This window comes from Urocitellus parryii, unplaced genomic scaffold, assembly GCF_045843805.1.
Source record: "Urocitellus parryii isolate mUroPar1 unplaced genomic scaffold, mUroPar1.hap1 Scaffold_37, whole genome shotgun sequence".
Taxonomy (NCBI): domain Eukaryota; kingdom Metazoa; phylum Chordata; class Mammalia; order Rodentia; family Sciuridae; genus Urocitellus; species Urocitellus parryii.
Window position 1 is genome coordinate 11642793 of NW_027553327.1, and position 16813 is coordinate 11659605.

Consider the following 16813-nt stretch of genomic DNA (forward strand, 5'->3'; position numbering starts at 1 on the left):
GCTCTTCAACAGGTGAATAGATTTTTTTTCTCAAGTGGCATATATACACAATGGAATGTTACTCAGCAATAAAAGAGAATAAAATCATGGCATTTGCAGGTAAATGAATGGAGTTAGAGAAGATAATGATAAGTGAAGGTAGACAATCCCCCCAAAAGAAAACAAATGCCAAATGTTTTCTCTGATATAAGGTGGCTGATTCATAGTGGACTAGGGAGGGGGAGCGTGGGAGGAATAGATGAACTCTAGATAGGGAAGAATGGTGGGAAGAGAACAGAGGGGGTATGGGGTTAGAAGTGATGGTGGAATGTGATCACATTATTATCTAAAGTACTTGTATGAAGACATGAATTGGTGTGAATATACTTTGAATACAACTAGAGATATGAAAAATTGGGCTCTATATGTGTAATAAGAAGTATAATAATTCTGTTGTCATATATAAATAAAAAATTAAAAAAAAAAGTTTAAGAAAGAATTTTTTTCACAATGTTTATTTTATTTTTATGTAGTGCTGTTTATAGAACCCAGTGCCTCACAGATGCTAGGCAAGTGCTCTACAACTGAGATAAAGCCCCAGCCCAGAACTTTCAACCACATTTTTAGAAGTTAGAACATAGTCAGCTGTCAACCAAAAGGAATTAATAAATCAAATCATGAAATTTTTATCATATACCTATCATCCCAGTATCTTAGAATCTACTGAAATGAGTGATCTTTCCATTTTTGGGCCAGGCAATGAAATTAAAATTTGAGGATATTGAAAACAGAAAGAAACAGAAAAGATTTGTTTTGTTCTCTAGCTCTCTAAGATAATGGAGGCAGTATTTATATGTTATACATATTCCATCAAGCTTCATACCAAAGGTGGGGTTTCTCTCAAAATATAGACATGTTTTGTTAGTGCCTACCAAAACATCTCATTTAGGAATGTAGCCTAAAGGGTTTGTCTGAAACTCCAATTCAAGCTTTAAAGAATGCCCAGGCAACCATTGCAAAAAATCCATCCCTGCCTTTGTGATAGAAATAGATCTTTGACGAAATCTAGTCATAACCTACCTGCCTATCTATTTAGGACAGTAAGGGATAATATTTTTATTTTGTTCTGTTTAGTCTTTGTTTAGTCTTCTAAACAAACAAGCATCATTTTTAAACCAAGAAGAGTTTTTGGTGGATTGAATGGTGGATCTCAAGATATGTCCCTCCATGTCCTAATGCTCAAAACCCATGAATGTGACCCTATGTGTGGAAAAGAAGAAGAGGGGGGGTGGTCTGTGGAGATGTGGTTTGGTTAAGGGATTTTTTGTGGGCCCTAAATTCAGTGAAAGGTGTAAGAATAAATATGTAACCATACAATGGCCAGACCATTAAAAAAGAGAACTCTGAGAAAAAATCTGCAGCCACCTATCCAGGAAACCAATTCACTACCTACAGTAAGCAGTCCAGGAAGTCAATTGTTATTTATAAGTCAGACATGCAGGAAGTCAGAACATTCTCTCTAGTAACAACCCAGAAAAACAAATATAACAGTTGCCCTAAAATAGTCACTACCTGATTAATGATGATATTTTCCCTATTTCTTACCTCTGCTTCCAATTTGGAACCAACCAAAGAACACCAAATATACACCCCTGATCAATCATATTGGATGCCTCACTTCTAAGTAGCCTGCCTGTAGCTTCCCTATGTCTATACCTCCAATCAAGTCATACCCACTTCACTGCCTGCCTCTGACTCAGCTAAAATGCAGATAGTAGCAGACTTCCTTGCAACCTCTGAACAACTAGCCTTTGCTTGTTCTCACTTGATTGATCTTCCATTTATTTTCAAGCTGTCCTTATAAGAGAAAGGTAGAGAGCAACTTGAGACTCAGACACGCAGAAAGACCAAGTGAAGATGAAGGCACAGACCCCCAAGTCAAGTAGTCACCAGGCTAGGTATGTCTGAAGTCACCAAAAATTGGAAGAGGCAAGGAGAGCTTCAAAGGGTACAAAGTCCTGTCAACACCTCTGTTTTATAATCTAGCTTCCATAACTGTGAGGGAAGAAATTTTTGTTATTGTAAACTATCTAGTTTGTGGTAATTTGGTTTGGGAGCCCCAGGAAACTAGTTCAAGTTTTATGAAGGAAAACTTTATCTGTTACATGGTCTTTTCATTAAAGATCCATAAACTGTAGTGCAAATGCCTTAAAAACAACTGTTAACATTTTTTAAAAACTCCACTTGTTTTCATAAAATTTACATGTTAGCATAAGAATGTCTGGGGATTTCCCAGCAGTTCTCCTGAAAAGACAGGCCCAATCTCTGTCTTCAGAATAAATGTTCTAAATCTCTATGAGGAAGAACACATATAGTCAAATAATTAAAATGGAGAAGCACAGTAGATGTTCTGCTAGCCTCTCTACACTTGACCTCTAAGCAATTAACCCTATTTCTTTTGTAAATCTTAAGTGGGTAATTCCCATATCATGCTAAATGCTCTTGGCTAGCAAAGTACTCTCCATTGAGGGTGCCTGTTTCTGCACTACCAGATGTACAGTCCTATGAGTTACTTGTATTTTTTTCCAGTCTGTTTAGGCCACTTATATTTGATATTATGCTTTTATATATTATATAAATAAATAAAATAGCATGGAAATAAGGTTTTGCATTTATTTAAAAACTATGTTTAATATTTTGGAAAGATCCAATAAAGCTGTATGAGATAACTTTTAAAGATTATAAAGATTAAAATTGCACTCAGATTACTTCACAACTGCCTTTAAATTATTTTCCTCTTAAAGGAACAAAATCTTGGGAAATCTTACTAGTGAGTTAGCTATATGATTTATGCCAGAGATAAAATGCAGAACTCCAATCAGTAGACCATGTGCAAAGAAAAGGCCCTGGGCTTTCTTAATAGATTGGTGAATAAGCAGACAGCTGTTTTAGGTAAAAATAAAATTTTTTGATGTTACACTCTTTCTTGATTTTCTGGGGTAACTGTTATTTTCTATTTTAAAAAAGCTTTGCTTAGATATAATTTATATAACATAAAGTTCAAACCGACTTTTTCAATTTATTGTTTGGATAGAGGTCTGGACTGCATCTAAGACAGGGTTTCTGGTATATGAACAAAATGCTCAAGAAACTATTCTGCACCTAGGATGGGAATTCAAGGAACGCTATGCTTGAGCTTGAAGATCGAATAAGCAGCAGTTACCTAAAGAGGCTTACAAAAAGAAGGATGTCCTAAGTAGAACAAACAGCAAATGTAAAGAGGAAGTCATGTGGCCTATCCAAAGAACACCCTTTATTTGAATGGCTTGAGAAGAAGACCATTGTTTTTTCAAAAGGAATTATGCATCTAAATAATCTATAAAGAATAAATCAAGAAAGATGGCCTTGTTCACAAGAAAGGTAGAATCACCAAAAGGCAAACAAAAAATACACTAAAAAATCTCCCCCTTGAGGCCTATTCCTTGAACCTTGGATGGGACTTGTCGCTAAAAGCTAAGGTGACAGGATCAGGCCTGGACTCAATAAACCAAGTGTCCCGACCACCAGTGGGTCATTGGGAAGCGCCAGCTGCGGGAACATCCAGCCCGCTCAGAGGATTCGCCCTCAGCCTGGAGTCCTTCGGGCCATGCTCCCGCGACCGCATGGCCGCCAGGCCCGCCGTCCAGGCCCTCCCAGGACCCACCGTTCCCCCCTCGCGACCACTCCATGGCACCCCCTCTACCGCCGCCCTCTCTCCTATCTGGCCTGCCCTCCTCCATACCGCGGACCCGCATGGCTCAGCCAGAAAGTCCTCCTCGGCTGCGGCTTCTGTGCCTGCGACCTCAGGGGCGGATCTGACCCAGAACTGCTCAGCAGCGGTGGGTGCTCAGCTCCGACCCGTCCTGGGTATCCCCGGCCCCAGCCCCTGCCTTTGGGTTTCCACCCGGAGCTGGCGTGGAGGTTGCTGGGGCCCCGGGGCCTCGGTGAGGGTAAAGGTGCGTGGGGCTCGCGACTTCCGGTTTCCAGCGGCCTGGGGGCTCCGGACTGAGGCTGTGGGTCGTGGCCGAGCAGCCGAGTGTGAGGCTCGAGAAGGGGAGTCCTCATGTGGTGTGAGAGTGTGCAGAGGTTCCAAAGCCCTAAGTGGGCTGAGAGCTGTGGGTGGAGCAGCCTGACGGGTGCAGAGCTGCGGCCTTGCTCCGGAGCCAAGCATCACACGGTGGACAGGGACTCCATGGTGACAGACACGCGGGGTGGGAATCCATGGTGCCAGCGAAGGCCGGTGGCCAACCTCTCACAGATGTCGAAATGAACCTGGGCTGGAGCTGAGAGGACGAGGGGCAGCGGGAGAACAGGGTCAAGGCAAAGGGGTAACCATACTCGCACCAGGGAGAGATCTTTAACCCCAGATGGGCGGAAGGTGAGGAGTTGGCTGCTAATCAATAATAACCAATGTGATTCTGCAACCTGTACAATCAGGGAAATGAGAAATTATACCCCATTTGATTAAAAAAAGATACCAAGTGAAAAATAAATAAATTAATTAATTTTAAAAAATAATACCCAGATGGCTAGGAAGCACGTAAGAGTCAAGTTGCAGCCATGTAAGTGACATTGTCCAGTGTGCACATACTGAGGGGCAATCCGTTAGTCCCTCCTTTCATTCCCACAAAAATTCGATTTTCAGGTTAACCTCTGAAACATGAACTTAAGGCTGTGTATTTCATATGGGGGATGTGACCCAATTTAACAATTATGCAGAACTAATGATAGAGCAGATAGATTGACACCTTGTAATTAAAAAACAGGACTTTCTAAGTCAACAAGTAATTTTCTACTTTTTGAAAAATTTTTTTTTAGTTGTAGATGGACACAATGACTGTTTATTTATTTGTTTACTTATTTATTTGTTTTTATAGAGAGAATTTTTAATATTTATTTTTCAGTTTTCAGTGGACACAACATCTTTATTTTATTTTTATGTGGTGCTGAGGATGGAACCCAGTTCCTCACACTTACTAGGAAAGCACTTTTCCACTGAGCCACAACCCCAACCCTATTTTCGTTACTTTTTGAGGTCAAGGCAATTAATTATTTTCTGTTGTTGTTGTTGTTGTTGTTGTTGTTGACCACAAATTTCTGCTGTAAGCGTTAGAAAATTGATATTATTTTGTATTCTTATATGCACCAATTTTTCTTTTTTCAGGTAATTTGTTTGGCACAGAAGTCTTCTTTGAAAAACTTTGTATATTATTGAAGGATGGCAGAAGCAGTTTTGATTGATCTCTTTGGTTTGAAGTTGAACTATCAGGAATACTGCAGTCAGACATTATTGAAGACATTGAAGGCCATCCAATACCACCATACTGCTAAGGCCAGGTTCCTTTGCATAATGGGTTGCAGTAACATGAGCTGTGAAAGAGATGGTGAACATGATAATTGCGAACTAGAAACAAGCAATGGATTGTTAGCTCTCTTGAGAGAATTTGAGACTGTTAACAATCCCAGCATGACTGCCTCCTTGTATACCATTAAACAAACAAAAAAAATAGATGATGAAAAAATCTGAGCAGCATTAAGGTAATTGTACCTGCACATAGGAAAACCTTAATGAAGGCTTTTATTGATCATCTCTTCACTGAGGTTTACAATTTTGAGTTTGAACATTTACAGGTAAATTTGAGGGATGACCTTTTGAAACAGTCCACTGAGATAAACACAAACAGAGCTCATGAGCTAGAAGAAATCCAGAGTGAAATAGAAACATATTTGAGAAGTTTGCCAACACTGAAAGGAGAATTATCACACTGAAAGGAGAATATTATCACATATCCTTTGATCCCAGGTATATTCAACATTCTCTGTTGTTTTTCTGTATATGTGAAAATCCATTCTTCAGAGGTTGCTCACCTCTCCCCACCCTTTCTTGTGTTCACTTATTGTTCATTAGCATCATTTGCTATGTGTGTTATGGATGGCCTTGTGGGTCAGGGGTGACAAGGGAAGACTCCTTCAATGCCATACTAAATAAACAAATTTGTTCTAAACAAATTTAGCTTTAAGCAAAATTTCCAGCCTTTCTTTACGATGCAATTTATAAAACTGGAAATATTTTATTTAGAAGTTCTCATTAATATTTTCACAGAAGGGTAAAATTTAACATAGTCAATTTTCCTTCTTGGTGGAGACAGTATTTACTGTTAGCTGTATGCTGTTGGTATGAAAAAGACAGATGAGACAGAAGATACCCTTTGAAGAGCAGTAATCCCATATGGAAGGTAAACAGCAGTAGGTAATAAGAACATATGGAGGTACAAAGTGCTGTCAAAATTAGAAGCCAGATAAATAAGAGCTGGTTGAAGTGGTAAGGGAGATCTTCTGGAGAGACTGGCTTTTGTAATGCTTTGTAGTCTTTTGGAGAGCATCTTTTTAATCTTCATTACTTGCCTTCAACAGATATTTTCATACATGGATTTACTACAAGAACAGGTGGGAATCTTATATACCAACTCTTAGCTCATTCAATCTCTTCAGTAGTTCCAAACAAAGAGATCCCAAGGTAGTTGTTCAAGAAAATCTACATAGGTTGGCAAATACTACAGGATTTACTGTGGAAAAATTTTATCAAATAAAGGTAAAATTTTGGTTCATATTTTGAACCATATTTTTACACCATACAAGTAACTACATGGAATTTAATTAAGCTATTTCTCTTTTGCTTCTGGTATTTTATCTAAAATTTTAGTAGTTATTTTTCTTGGATTCATATATCATAGCCTAAAGACAAATTTTATGAGATATATAAATCTCACAAATATATATTTACATAAATCTCATATTTTTATATAAATCTCATTATATATATACACATATGGATTCTTTTCTCATCTGGAGCACTTCAATTCTAAAAGTATGGTTAGTTCTTGGTATAGTAATACTTCCCTTTTTGATACAGAAGAAAGATTACTGAATGGTAAGAAAGAAAAGCCATTATTTTCTAAACACTAGCATCATAAGAAATAATGTCTTGTTCCTTACAAAATTCTAGCTTTATTTGAGTCTATGAAAATAAATTTGGGGGCTGGAGATGTGGCTCAGCGGTAGCGAGCTTGCCCGGCGTGCGTGCGGCCCGGGTTCGATCCTCAGCACCACATACCAACAAAGATGTTGTGTCCGCCGAGAACTAAAAAATAAATATTAAAAATTCTCTCTCTCTCTCTCTCTCTCTCTCTCTCTCTCTTTAAAAAAAAGAAAATAAATTTGATAATTAATTTGAATTTATTAATTTGATAATTAATTTAAATTCCTTATTAAAATGTTAAATTTCTGCTTTTTGGAAGACTAGTACCCATTTCAAGTATGAGGTATTCAGGATGAACTTTATTGAACTGTTAAGTGTTAAGACCTAGTTTCCTTTGAATAAAACATGCAGACATATTGCATTTAGTATTTTGTATTGAAGAGAGATTTATTGAATTCTAGTAATTTATGCTGCTTACATGATTTTTTGCTGAGGGCCATTACCAAGTAGGTATTGACGCATCGTAATCCTTGCCAGTGTACCCCATGTTAAATGGACTTGCCTTGGAAATTTGCTGCGACCTTGCTTGTGTGTTTGAGAAAGATGACCCTGCTCAAGGTGATCGAGGGTGGATCCAGGTTTGAGGAAGTATCCTGCAGGTTTGAGGAAGTATCCCGGTCCTTGGGCTTAGGGTGTTCCCGATTTAAGGCGTTTCCCGGTTTAAGAATATGGGTTTTAGGGAAGTTGAGGTTGAAGATTATTGCTGCTGGGATTAGGGTGTTCCTGTTGCTTGTTCCCGTTGAGTTCTCGTGAGATTCAAATGGGATTTTGGAAAAAGCCTCGTGGAGTAGGTGAAGTGTGCGGCAGAACGAGACTGCCCCTGAACGTGTGTGGAGGCTGGTGTGAGATCCGGAATAAAGAATTGCTGTTTGAACCTACAGAGCTGTGTGGTGGCTCGTGATTCTGTGCCAAGCCGAGTCATTGGCACTTGGCTTCGGCATTTGGTGGCCCGTACGCGGAACATCTGAAATTTGGAGGTGAGTAAATTGCTCGCCCCTGAGGGAAGGCGAGAGAATGGGTGACCATTTCCAAAAACAATGTGTTCTTGTTTTGATTTATTTCGTTTTTGTTTCAAGTTGCCTGTCCCTAGAAATTTCTCAGGCAAACTGGGAAAAATGGTTCGCTCAAGGTTTGAAGTTTGTTAGCCCCGAGAAAGAGAAAATTGATACAGCGAATTTTTATTCAGTTTTTGTTTCATTCAGTTGCGGTTTTTTCTTATGTTATCTTATTGGGTTGCGTTATCTTTATAGAAGATTAGAAATTAGTAAAAAAGAAACCGAAAAGTTGTTAAGTAAATTGTTAGAGGTTCAGACCATGGAGAAAGACATTTTAGATCAAGGAAAAGAGAAGGTCTCTCGAGCTAGTCAGAGAGAGGAAGAAAATTTAAAGGAAAAGGGGTTATTAGGAAAAAGGCCACAACAAAAGGCTGTTACTAACTCCGTTTTATTACCAGAGGGTGTAATTCAACCATCAGCCCCGCCGATGGAGACAGCTGAATGGCCCTCAAACCCCATCGTAGTTGATAGATGGGATCCTGAGACAGGACCTCAAAGATTAGCATGCCCTGTATTTGAACAGGTAGGAGGGCAGCGAATTCACCGTGCTTTAGAATTTAAAACAGTGAAGCAGTTAAAGGAGGCTGTAACAACCTATGGTCCTCAAGCCCCTTTCACAGTAAGCATGGTGGAGTCCATTACTAACTTGGACATGACGCCAGCAGATTGGGCTAGCATGTGTAAATCTGTGCTAAATGGAGGACAATATTTGCTATGGAAGGTTGCCAATGAGGAATTTTGCAGGGAGACAGCTAGACGAAATGCAGCAGCCGGTTACCCTCAAAGAAATCTAGAGATGCTGCTAGGAAAAGGAGATTATGAGGGTCAGCGGCAACAAATGGAATATGATCCTGCTGTATATGCACAGATTGCTGCAGACGCAGTTAGGGCATGGAAGACTTTACAAGGACATGGAGATTTACAAGGTCAGCTATCTAAGGTATTACAGAGACCTAATGAACCTTACGCTGACTTTGTAGATAGGCTTATTCAAACGGCCGCCAAAATTTTTGGTGACACAGAACAAGCAATGCCATTAATAAAACAATTGGCTTATGACCAAGCAAATCGTTGCTGCAGAGAGGTTATTAGACCATGGAGGCATGAAGATTTAAACACATATATTAAATTATGTAGAGATGTTAATGAACAAGGGCAAGTCATGGCAGCTGCAGTAAAACAGGCTTTAGATGCCAGGCCAGAAACATGCTATAATTGTGAACAAACAGGACATTTTAAAAGGAGTTGCCCCATAAGAGGAGGTTTTAACAAAACTAGAAATCAAAGGAATAGAATACCGGGTATTTGCCCACGATGCCGTAGAGGGAGACATTGGGCTAATGAATGCCGTTCTCAAACCACCATAGAAGGTACTCCCTTATCAAAAAACGGAGAAGGATCAGGTATTTACCCAAGATATCGTGGAGAAAGGCATCAGGCTTCATTGCCAAAAAACGGACAGGGGGGCCCAATGCTCCGGGGCCCACAACCACAAATATACGGGGCAGTGGAGGAACCCAGCAACCCCATAAGGGTGGTGCCCAGGACACATTGTCCATTAAATCCCTCATCAGACAAACCCGAGGGAGCGCAGGGTTGGACATCTGCGCCTCTGCCAGAGCAGTATTAACTCCAGAGATGGGAGTTCAAATCATTCCTACAGGAATAAAAGGACCTCTTCCCCAAGGAACAGTAGGCTTATTATTGGGACGTAGTTCATCTACATTAAAAGGACTTATGATAAGTCCTGGGGTAATTGATCCCAATTATGTAGGTGAAATAAAAATTATAGCTAGTTCTCCAGGAGGTATATCAGTAATTTCACCTGGAGATAGAATAGCACAGTTGTTAATAATACCCAGCCTACATAATAAGTTCTCTAGTCTTAATGTAGAAAGAGGTTCCAGGGGATTAGGCTCCACAGGTGTAGATTGGGCTATGTTGTCTTTAAATTTAGATTCTCGCCCAATGCTAAAACTAAATATTCAGGGTCGTGAGTTTAATGGCCTGCTGGACACAGGTGCTGACCTTAGCATCATATCTCTTCAAGAATGGCCAAAACATTGGCCATTACAACAAGCCACTCAAACGCTTCGAGGCCTAGGAGTGGCGACTAATCCCCATAGAAGTGCTATGGTATTAGATTGGAAGGATCCTGAAGGATGTGAAGGAACTATACAGCCATATGTTTTGGATCACCTTCCTATTAATTTATGGGGACGAGATGTCCTAGATCAACTAGGTTTGATGTTAACAAATAACATCAATCCTAATGCGCCCACTACTAGGGCTAGACAAGGTATCAGGAAAGAAAAAAGATTAGGAAAACAAGAGCAAGGTATAGCAGCACCAATTCAAATAGATCAAGGAACAGACAGACATGGGTTGGATTTTCAGAAAGGGCCACTGAGACAATTAAAATTACTTGGAAATCAGAAAGACCAGTGTGGGTTCCTCAGTGGCCCCTGACTAAAGAAAAGATACAAGTAGCCCATGATCTGGTCAAACAACAATTAGCGGAAGGACATTTACAACCTTCTGTATCTCCCCATAATACTCCCATTTTTGTCATCAAAAAGAAATCGGGTAAATGGAGATTATTACAAGATTTAAGAGCAATTAATAATGAGATGGTTATTATGGGACCTGCTCAATCAGGGATTCCTCAATTGTCTGCTTTACCAAAAACGTGGCATGTTTTAGCTATAGACATTAAAGATTGCTTTTTTTCGATTCCAATTCATCCCGAGGATAGTCCACGTTTTGCATTTACTATCCCTGCATTAAATCATGAAGGTCCTGATGAGAGATATGAATGGAAAGTACTCCCTCAAGGAATGGCTAACAGTCCGACTATGTGTCAAATATATGTTAATAAAGCAATCCAGCCACTTAGAAATCAAAATCCTGAACTAAAAATATTTCACTATATGGATGATGTATTATTAGAACATAAAGATAAAAACACATTGCTGGAATGTTATGCCACACTTACAAACTTGTTAAAAAATTATAATCTAGAGATAGGAATAGATAAGGTACAATTAAATTTTCCAATTAATTATTTAGGAGTTCTATTATCCTCAACCATGGTCCGTCCACCTAAAATTCAAATACGAGTAGATCAACTCAAATCACTTAATGACTTTCAAAAGTTGTTGGGAGATATAAATTGGATAAGGCCTTATCTAGGCATACCAACAGGAGAGTTGGGACCTTTATTTGATATTCTAAAAGGTCCATCAGATCCAAATTCACCCCGAATGCTAACTCCTGAAGCTAGAAAGGCATTAAAAATTATTGAAACATATATGGAAAATATGCATTTAGATAGAATTGATATAAGTTTGCCTTTATTATTTATCGTACTACCAACAAAAAATATTCCTACAGGAGTATTTTGGCAGGAAGGTCCATTATTGTGGATACATTTATCTTACTCTCCTAACACTATTCTTACTAGGTATCCTGAGGCTGTAGGACAATTAATACTCAAAGGAATAAAAGCAGCAAAGGGAGTGTTTGGAATTTCTCCCAATAAAATTATTACTCCATATACTATGGAGCAAATTGATGAGTTAGCTAATGAGTTAAATACATGGGCAATAATCATGTGTAAATCAAATGTTTCATTTGATAATCATTTACCATCTAATCCTTTGTTGTCTTTTTGGTCTAAGCATCCTGTAGTTTTTCCTAAAATGACAAGAAAAACACCTATCGTGAATGCTCCAAATATATTCACTGATGGGTCTAATAATGGTACAGCTGCAGTAGTTACCCCTGATCAAACTTTTACATTTTTAGTTCCCAAACAATCAGCTCAAAAGGTAGAGCTTAATGCAGTTTTACAAGCTTTCCTGATGTTCAAAGATTCTGTATTTAATTTATTTTCTGATAGTCAGTATATAGTTAACGCTATTATATCCCTTGAAGATGCTGGTAGGATTTCCCCTTCCTCTACTGTTTTCTCTTTGTTTTCCACTATACAAAGTCTAATCTGGGATAGAAAAGATCCATTCTTTATAGGACATATCAGGGCACATACAGGATTGCCTGGAGCCCTTAGTTTGGGCAATGATTTAGCAGATAAAACTACACATGATATACATATTTTTTCTACTGTAGAAGAAGCTACAAATTTTCATAAAAGGTTTCATGTTAATGCTAATACTTTACAAAAGCGTTTTAAAATAACTAAGGAACAAGCCAGGCATATAATAAAACAATGTCAAAATTGTGTGACCTTTTTACCACAAGTTAATCTTGGAGTCAATCCTAGAGGACTGATACCTAACCATATTTGGCAGATGGACGTCACACACTTGCCAGAATTTGGAAAATTAAAATATTTACATGTTACAGTTGATACTTCTTCCGGATTTTTGATGGGCTCCCTTCATGCCGGAGAAAAAACTAAAGATGTTATAGCTCATTGCTTACAAAATTTTGCCACTGTGGGTGTTCCTAAACAGTTAAAAACTGATAATGGTCCTGGTTACACTTCTAACTCTTTTAAACAATTTTGCTCATCCTTTGGTATTACTCATATAACAGGAATCCCATACAACCCACAGGGACAAGGCATAGTTGAAAGAGCTCATCAAACTATTAAAATGTACTTATTAAAGCAAAAAGAGGGAATTGGAAAGGGGTATATATCCCCCAAAGATAAACTTAAAATAACCCTTTTTACTCTAAACTTTCTAAATTTGGATTCATCAGGACTTAGTGCTGCGGAAAGACATATGTATCCGAAAAATGTACATAAGCCTAAGGTACTTTGGAAAGATATTCTAACAGGACAATGGAAAGGTCCCGACCCAGTTATTGTCTGGAGTCGGGGTTCCGTTTGTGTGTTCCCACAGGGAGAACAGCAGCCGATTTGGATTCCAGAGAGGTTAACCAAAACAATTTCTACAGAAAAAGAAGATGATTTGACTGAAATCCATAACAGCTGATATCCAGAGCTCCAGCTTGGCTATTCTTACATCTGCGACAGTGATTAACCACGGTGCTTTTTTTCAATATCTATTTTATTATTGCATTTTTCCCACATCATAAAGTTCTATTTTATTTTTTGAGCTCATACAAACCTAGGTTAATGTTTTTCTGATCAGTTTTGTTTTTTGACTGTGTTTTATTTTTTGACTGTGGAGTTTTTAAACATTGCAATGGAGATTTCACTTAGGTATAGCTACAAGGCCTTTACTTATTATTGTCTTATGTGTTGTATGTTATGTGTGTACTGTTTTGTGTTGCATGTCAGTATGTGTGTATGTCCATATTTTTATTTGAGGAGCGCTCATGAAAAAATGGATCCGAATTTTTTTTTTTTTATTCACGTGATTTAAGTGGTTTAATCTAAATTAGGTAAACAGCTGTTAATGATTGTTTTCAAAGGTGGTTAACAGATCTGTTTGCTTACTATTGTTTTTAAAAGTGATTAACAGATCTGTTTGTTTACTTTCACTTTTCCTTTTCATTATATTTAATAATTCTGTTCAGGATAATGTCTCTTTAACATCATTGCCAGAATTCCCATCTCCATCCCAGTGCCTGTGAAGACTAAGAAAACCAAACTACAGCTTCTATGATCACAGTAAACTGTATAAACTGATGCATCAATGAATATAACTCAACAAGTAATGCTCAATCAAGGACTTGATTTACTTTGGGAGGAAATGGACATATTGATAGACTCTTCCACTTTGAACTGCCTGCAGAACTTGCCTGGACTATATATCAGTTGCATGCATTGTGAACTATCGTCTGGTGCAGCGAATTGTGGTACTGCTGGCATATTTTTGCTGATGGTGTCACCAGTGATGCAATTTCCTTGCCAGCGCACCCCATGTTAATTGTGGTAACACTGGCATCTTTGCTGATGGTGTCACCAGTGACGCAATTTTTCCAAAGGAGCCGTCAATTGGCTTGGTGTCTTGGCATTTCTGTGTCTTCCTCCCTTCTACTAGTGATGGTCTAAAATTTGGGGGCCAACAGAGGTGAGGCAAGAACCTCACCCCCCCACTGGTGCTTAGGCCTATCCACAAGCATGGCTGAATGCTGGACCGGTAGTCAGTGACGGGTTGATCTGGTTGCAGTGGATTCAACCTAAGACAGGAAGTTGACGCCCAAAGGTCAGCTCTCCCATGACGGGTAAGAACCACATGTTGAATTGGACAACCTACCAGGCACGGTCCTAAGCCACATTGCTTGTTGTTTAATTAATCAGAAGGGGGGAGATGCTGAGGGCCATTACCAAGTAGGTATTGACGCATCGTAATCCTTGCCAGTGTACCCCATGTTAAATGGACTTGCCTTGGAAATTTGCTGCGACCTTGCTTGTGTGTTTGAGAAAGATGACCCTGCTCAAGGTGATCGAGGGTGGATCCAGGTTTGAGGAAGTATCCTGCAGGTTTGAGGAAGTATCCCGGTCCTTGGGCTTAGGGTGTTCCCGATTTAAGGCGTTTCCCGGTTTAAGAATATGGGTTTTAGGGAAGTTGAGGTTGAAGATTATTGCTGCTGGGATTAGGGTGTTCCTGTTGCTTGTTCCCGTTGAGTTCTCGTGAGATTCAAATGGGATTTTGGAAAAAGCCTCGTGGAGTAGGTGAAGTGTGCGGCAGAACGAGACTGCCCCTGAACGTGTGTGGAGGCTGGTGTGAGATCCGGAATAAAGAATTGCTGTTTGAACCTACAGAGCTGTGTGGTGGCTCGTGATTCTGTGCCAAGCCGAGTCATTGGCACTTGGCTTCGGCAATTTTTCACTGAAATAAGTACTTTCAGAAAATCTTATATTATGAGAAACCCCATTTTCAAAGCCTTTTTATCATGTATCTTTGGTATTAGACTGATCATGCCAAAGAAGTGGGGATAATGGGAAGGGAGGAGCCTGAATCTTTTGATGGAATGTCCTTGAACCAAAGAGGAGTCACAACAGCAGCTCTTGGTGCTGACTGGATACCTGTAGTTTTTACAGATCCTGTCAAAAAAGCAACTGGGGTTGCTCACTCTGGTATTATACTTAACTAAGCACTTAGGATTTTCCTAAATTTTTAGTACAGGAAAAAAATGAATTTTTCTAGTGGGTGTGGCAGTTAATTATATTACTTTGTGATCAATGTAATGAATGGGGTGGAGCCTGCATACTCTTATTATAGGAACAGATAAAGGGAATATATAAATCAAATGATACAAATCGGAGTAAAATTCCCAAAGGAGATGGTACCTGGGTAGGTTCCTGAGGAGTCTTTAGGTTTTCACTAAGTGTCAGTATTTGTAAGCAAGGATATTATTAACATTGGGGATAAGATAATCCTTGAAAGTACCTTTGGCCCTTGCAATTCTTAATGCCAGTAGCACCCCCAGTCATTGCAGTAATAAAACAGCAACCCTCCATGCTTGTCTAAGCACTGCCTAGAGACATGGTGCTGCTTCTGTTTGGGAATGTCAGGTCTGGTATAGAAAGGAATTCACACAGATGCAGATGTAAAAGTAGGGAGTTACAAAAAAGCAAGACATGTTTGCAAAACTGCATTTAATTTAAATGATTACTTGTATTTAACGATAACTGTTGCTGAAGAGCACAGATATACTTTTAGATGCTATAACCTATACTAAGGTTACAGAATTTTTGTATGTGAAGGTATTTGAAAATAATATTTAGATTATCCTGTGGTTATGATTCTAAGTGAAATGAACTGATGTTTTGAATTTCTTCTTACTTGTAAATCTGTGACTACTTTGATATTTAGACTATAGAGAAGAAAGCGACATATATTTCTTTTGACCTAGCTAAATTAATGGAATTGGTTGAGAAGTTACGTTTATCATGTGACATTGTCAAAAGTTGTTTAAGTTTTGAATCTCAGTTCTTGGTTTTAAAAGGAAATATTATTTACTTCTAATGTTTTGAAATGTTTAGTTTTAAGATCTCTCAGATGAAACAGTCAAAATGAAGTTATAAAAGTGAACTTTTATGTTATAATTAAATTAACCTTGACATTGGATACAATTGCATTCGTTACTTATTATTTTATCAGATATCAGAAAGTACAAAATTCTTCTATATGATTAATTTAATAAGAATTCCTCAGCCAAATGTGTATATTTGCATATGCATGTCCTTCAGGAAAGAAAGAAATAGAGAGGGGATGAATAAATTATAGGTGTGTAAATAATTAAGGAAGGCCTCCAAGACAGAGAGATGCTCTTGTCCATATAAAAGTCTTGACAGTATCTCTTTTTAGCTCAGAATGCTTTTTTCTAGTTGCTTTCTTTGGAAATCACTGCCAGTAATTTCAGAGGTAGCTCAAAATCATCATGTTAAAAATGCAACTTTTTTTTTTTTTCCTAAAGCCTTCTTTAATACACTGTTTCCTATTTTGGCTACTAATAATACACTTACCTAAAATCTGATATTTCATTCTGTTCTTCCCATTACCACATATCTAGTGGGTTACCAGCTGAAGTTTAATTTATCATCTAAACAATTCTTGCTTTCATCATCTCCTTCCTTTATCTGGAAAGATTGATCTCTTCACCTGAGTGCTTAGTTTTAGAAGCATATACATATGGGTACAAAACAATGGTTATTTCTAGTAAAGTTTGTTTTTAATGTAAGCACTGCTACTAACTGCATATCAGTGATTTTTGTTGCCATTTCATTAGTAAGAGGAATTGGTAGATCAAATGAATTCAT

General features: G+C 38.5%; 1 pseudogene; it reads left to right on the forward strand.

The window, feature by feature from the left end:
* Nucleotides 1–5236: 5236 nt before the first annotated feature.
* LOC144252203 (purine nucleoside phosphorylase LACC1-like) lies at nucleotides 5237–15144 on the forward strand (annotated as a pseudogene).
* The last annotated feature ends 1669 nt before the right edge of the window (nucleotides 15145–16813 follow it).